This window comes from Ipomoea triloba, chromosome 3, assembly GCF_003576645.1.
Source record: "Ipomoea triloba cultivar NCNSP0323 chromosome 3, ASM357664v1".
Taxonomy (NCBI): Eukaryota; Viridiplantae; Streptophyta; class Magnoliopsida; order Solanales; family Convolvulaceae; genus Ipomoea; species Ipomoea triloba.
In genome coordinates, this window is record NC_044918.1 from 30,444,735 (window position 1) to 30,451,165 (window position 6,431).

The 6,431-nt window shown below is 29.2% G+C and overlaps 1 non-coding gene across 1 annotated transcript; it reads left to right on the forward strand.

Annotated features, from left to right (window-relative positions):
* Window positions 1-5,899: 5,899 nt before the first annotated feature.
* TRNAQ-UUG lies at window positions 5,900-5,971 on the forward strand. Its single transcript has one exon. It is a non-coding gene; the product is annotated as a tRNA-Gln (tRNA).
* Window positions 5,972-6,431: the final 460 nt, after the last annotated feature.

Below are 6,431 nucleotides of genomic sequence, written 5' to 3' on the forward strand. Positions count from 1 at the left end.
GACGAATTCGCTAAAATTTTTCCGGAACCGTCATTGATCAAAATGCTAAAATTTTTGTTTGGTAAATGGCGATTTAGAGCTCTTAACCGTCAAAATATGAAACACTGCAATTTGCAACGTTCCAAATTGGTGTTTTGGGCTTTTGCCAAGCCAAAAACGCCCTTATATCATTAAAAAAAAATATTTTGTTTAAGATAGGCTTCTTTAATAATAAAGTCTGATACTTCTCTTCTCCTGCCCATTCGATGTGGGAATCAGATGGGGAGTGATAATTAAGGGGGCGTTGAGCCAGCCGTTATACGGTGGACCATGGTCACAAAACGACACCGTTTCAATAAGTATGAGAAACGGCTTCCGTAAATCGTAACGGAGCTCCATAACTGATACTATAGTTCATCTCAAAAGATACTGCCTTACATTTGTTTTTATATTATTGAATGAAATTGTAGTTATATCGAAAAGGAATTGCAGTTGTGTTGAACTGATACTGAATAACAGTTTCGCATTTTTGGGTACTGCAGTTATATAAAAAAGAAACTGTAGTTGTGTTGAATTGATACTGAATAACAGTTTCACATTTTTTTGTGTATATTGTTCAATGAAGCTGTAGTTATATCGAAATGATATTGTAGTTGTGTTGAAAGGAAACTGCAATGTATTATAAAAGAAATTGTAGTTATGTTGAAAGGAAACTGAATAACAATTTCAAATATTTGAATGTATAATGTCGAATGAAACTGCAGTTATATCGAAAAGAAACTGCAATTGTGTTGAAAAGGAACTGCAGTTGTGTTGAAAGAGAACTGTAGTTGTGTGGAACGAAGGCCATTTCAGCCATTTGTTTTCATTAATCAAAACGACGTCGTTTTGATGCGCGGTCCACAATAAAATTTGTGGCGTTGAGCTCCCCTTTTAATGAGGGAGTTCAACGCCCTCTTTTAATTACTTTCTCGATGTGGGTTCATTTCAATTTTTTTTATTTTATTATTATTATTTTTATGTAATAATAATAATAATAATTATTATTATTATTATTATTATTATTATTATTTTTATATAGATTATTATTATTATTACTACTACTACTATGGTTGTTATGCCATGGATCAGGATCCACCTTACAAGGTAGACCCGGATCCATGTTCACAATTTTAGAATTCTATGTTCACAATTTTATAACTCTATATTCAATCGTATAACACAATTTTTAAATATATATAACAAAATTGTGAATATATAGTTCAAAAATTGTGAATATTGAGTAATGTAATTTTGTATATTGAGATCTAAAATTGTGAATATAGGGTTCTAAAATTGTGATGTTGTAAGGTGAACCTGGGCCCACAACATAATTTGCCCTACTCCTACTACTATTATCATGAAAGTCCTTTTGTTTGTTTTACCAATTAATCGCTAACGTTAAACAGTTAATTTTACCAATATTTTTTTTAAATAAACCACTAATACAATCCGCTCATCAAATCGGTTGACACAATCCGCTATTCGTTATCTGCTAATTACACAAACCAATAATTGCCAAGCAAGGCCATAAAAATACGAAGTATATCGTTGTGATTTTTAAACTGACACACATGTTGATATTTTTTTAATATATCACTTCAATATTATGTAATGAACCAACAGTAATGATTTTATGAATATTCAGTATTATTGAACAAATAGTAGTGACTTAAAGAACCTAATCAACCTATAGTAGTAATTTAATAAACATGTAATAGTGACTTTATAAACCTACAATTACAGAATAAGTTTAGAATAAAATTATCTCACGTGAAATATGTAATACTTTTTATTTAAAATGTAATATCATACATTTTATGAGTTTATAAAAAGTTATTACTCTGTACAGTTTAGTTAAAAAAAATATTATATGTTTTATATGCAACGGTCTTACACAAAACCTATTCACAATTTTAACTTTATAAACTTGCAGGACTTTATAAACATATAATAATTACTAATGAAGATGCAGAAGGGTCTCAATGAGCACATAATAGTAATTTTATGAACAACTTTATGAACATGTAGTAGTCCCTTTATGAACATTATACTCATTGCAATTTTTAAAATGTCAATAATATCAGTTCGAACTTTTTAATAATATATTTTCATACATTAATATTATTTTTTTAAAAGAAAAACAATTAAGTTACAAATTGTTAGGAAGACAATTTAAGGAATATTTGATATATATATTTTGAATATGACTTGATTTCATACTATATTGAGTAATATGAGTATTGACCTAGTTCCTGATATACGGAGTAAGTATTAGGGTCGTTAGGGGGAGTTTCCCTTTTCTCTATTGTTTTAAATAAACAAAAGCAAAAAAGGAAGAAAACTATTTTCTTTAAGTGGCCAACTGGCAATGATTATTTTATGGGTTCTAGTGGAATTACACTAGGCAAATGTGTTTCTTAATACAATGGAAACATGAAATAAATATTTTAAATAAAGAATTGTTCAGTAACTAAAAGAAAAAAAAAATAAAAATAAAAAATACTGGTTTTTTTTTTTTTTGAAAGCCAACATGGGCTAAAAATGTATTAATGAAGGAGGTGCAAGATATACCCGAGGGAGAAGACTTCCTGACTATGCAATTCTCTCTAAATTCAAATTAAATATGCAATTCAATAATTGTTTTGAAGGAACGTCTGGTGTATGCCGACAAGACACATAAACGAAACTAAAAGAATTCCAAAATATTGCATAATAAAAAAGTATAAGATATAATTTAGGCTAAAGTGTCATTTAGCACCATGAACCATATCCAATTATTCATGCCGCACCATGAACTTTCATATCGTATATACTGAGCCACAAACCACAAAAAAAAAAAAAAAAATCACCTAGAACTTTTAGCAGGTTTCCTTGTCTTCCTGCTGATATAGCCCAGGTTTCCCACTAATAAGGCATTTCTTTTAACATTATGTGTTCATGTAAGCATTTACATATTATAAATTAAATTAAAAAAAAAAACAAAAAACAAAAACAAAAACCGGAGACCAAATTTCACTATTTTGCCCAACCCTATTTCACTTGGCAGCCGTTTAGTTGTTGACAATAAGATACTAAACAAAAAAATTAGCATTTCTATAAATTTGAAAAATTGAAAAAATATTAAACAAAAAATTAGCCAAAAAAATATAAATTCTAAAAAATAAAAATTAAACATTGAAATTGCTAAATTGAAAAAGTATACATTATGAAAATAAAGAGAAGAAAATTCTGGTTATTTTAATATAATATTTTTTAAATTTGTAATATGTAAATGCTTACATGGACAACATAAGATTAAAAGAAATGTCACATCAGTGAGAAACCTGCGTCATGTCAGTAGGAAGACAGGGAAACCTGCTAAAAGTTCTAGGTGATTTTTTTTTTGTTTGTGGCTCGATATATACTATACGATATGAAAGTTCAGGGTGCGGCATGAATAATTGGATATAGTTCATGGTGCTAAATGACCTATAATTTATAAAAAATAATTTATGTATAGATAGTTAAATGAGATGCCTTAAGATCATACTTTGTAGATTCCAATTGTACGTTTTCAATGAAATGTATGTTTTGTAATTGCCATATATCCTTCATTTTGGTTCGTTTGAAGTTGTCCACTTGCATGTTTGTAGTCTTTTGCAATCCTAGTTGAATTTTTCTCTTTAATTTCCAAAATATATATATATATATATATATATATATATGTATATATATATCTTCATTATATCACTTCTAATTATATTTTGGCAAAGAATCTTGAACAATGATTGAAGTGCCATTGTTGAATATCTTTTAAAACTAAAATGACCGAACATTGATATTGGATATTCATGCATACTAATCATATTAGCAACTCTTTCCTTGTAGCTGCGCTCTTGGTCAATTGTGTAATTACTTATACACATTTTACCATTTTATTTCCATTGTTATTGCAACAAAGCTTGTTTTTACCATTTTATTTCCATTGTTATTGCAACAAAGCTTGTTTTCTTACATTTTGAAAGGGCTTCATTTGATAAATCTTGTGGTGGTCATGTTAGTTCCATTTATTGTTTTGTCTTCCCAGAAGCTTTTAACAATAGTTGCATATTGCATTATCCAATCTATCCACTTTAACCTTCTTAGAGCATCCTTATCAATGGAGTTTTTTCACGATTTTTTAGAGGAGAAGAAAAAATAAACAAATACAATTTAAAAAAAAAATAAAAATAAAACAGCCCTGACACGGCCACTGGGTGTGTGCAATGCACTGGCCCGCATGGGCACAACAGCCCATGTTAAAAAAACAATTGCCTTTCTCATTTACTGTAGTATGAATCGGAAGTTGCAGATGCTCTCCTCTTCTTCTCTCTCATGGGATGTGACAAATTTCTGACAATAACCAAGGAAATAATTACTGATAGGGATGGCCTTACAATGCAAACCATTGATTTTAACTCTTTACCACCAACTTTAGTTTCACTTTCAGTTGCAATGTCTATTGGAGGTTCAAGTTCATCATTTTGAAAAGGAGACTTCTTTGGTAAATTTACCGGTGACGGTGACTCAAGATGAGTACTAGTAGTTAGCCAACAAATGGCATTATAGTTTAATTTGTTCACTAGCTACCCCAGGCCAATAGAAAAATTTTCATAGAGTAAAAGAATTTTCATAGTTCATTTCTTGACACTTCATGCACTGATTTGAAAAAAACTTGACACTTCATGCACTGATTTGAAAAAAAAAAATCACATTGATGAGCAATGGATAACAAAAATAATAATAATAGTATTGACTAACCTCATTTGATAGAGAAATCAAACTATTAAAAAAACATAAATCAGAGATGGGTTACGGAATAAAAAATAATTGCACATGCATAAACCTTAATAATAAGAGAAAACTAAGTATTAAAGTCTTAAAGTTTAAAAAGTAGAGGAATCAAATAAACTTGTTGTAATAGGTGAGATTTGTTAAAGACTAGTTGTGGTGGTGCTTCGTACTTGATGGTTGGTGAGATCGGCTTAAGTACTCTTTGCTTTCAAAAATTGATTCAAAAACTGAAGCAAAGCGGTGAATGTGAAACCGCAATTGTGGAGTTTTTGAGTACTGGAGAGTGGAGTGGAGGCTACAATGAGTTGTGTGAAATGTGAAGAAATTAGAAGAAAGGAGATTTAGGTTTATTTTCATATGTAAATAGATCCCAATGCAATTTGTTATACTCTTTTCGTCTCATTTTAACTGTATTACCTTTCTTTTTAGTTTGTCACAAAAATGTTGTCATCTCTCCAAAATTTTCTTCCTTTTTACTAAGTTAAATTATGAAATTATTAATGAGTTATTGAAATGGTGAATTACTTTCTTTTAGTGAGATAGTAGAGTAGTGATCTCTGTTTGGGTGTGTTTTTTTTTTCTTCTTTTTTTTTTAATCATAACCATTTAAGAATTAAAATGATTTATCTTATCAAATAATCACTCAACTTGAAAAGATAATGCAATCAAAGCCGTAAACAATGAATAATTAATAAGGCACTATTTGGTAAATAATTAGCCTATCAGTCAATTTTAGCCTATTTGGTCATTATTAATTGTTTGATTTGGTTAAAAAAATCAATATAAGTGTTTGGTTAATAAGTTTTTTGTAACTCCAAAATACTAAAATTTCAAAAGGCTACTCAAAGCAACCTTTTCAATTAGCCTTTTGAAAAAAGAAATTATACCAAACAGCTATCAGCTAACAGCTAATTTACCAAAAGAAATTATACCAAATAGCTATCAGCTAACAGCTAATTTACCAAACACTTTTCTACAATTAGCTAATATGATCAATTAATTATACCTTCTAACCCAATCAACTAACAACATCAGCTAACATCCATTTACCAAACAAGGCCTAAGTGGTTCCATGGTGTAGTGGTTAGCACTCTGGACTTTGAATCCAGTGACCTGGGTTCAACTCCCGGTGGGACCTTTGTTAATTATGTTATTAATTATTCATAGTTCTGTCACAAATAATATTCTTTTTTTGTGACCAAAAAAATAATTTGACACTATTTTGTTTGTAATAATTGTGATAAGTTTTTTTGGTCACAGATAATATAGTAATTGTGACAACTAAGTACGAGTATTTGTTAAAATCCTTCATTTTAACTTCTCGGCTAAAAAACTTGTATACTATTAAGGTTTGCATAATATTGTAAAACATGGTAATACAATTCCTATTCGTAGTAGTACTACTGCTAATAATAATAATCTATACTATTAATAAAAAGAAAACCTTTCGTTTTAACTTCTCGCCCAAAAAATTTCTATACTATTAGGGTTTGCGTAATATTGTAAAATATTGTAATACAATTCATATTCGTACTACAATTGTACATTAAAATATGGTAATACAATTCCAAATATAATATATTCTTTCCTACTTTCCT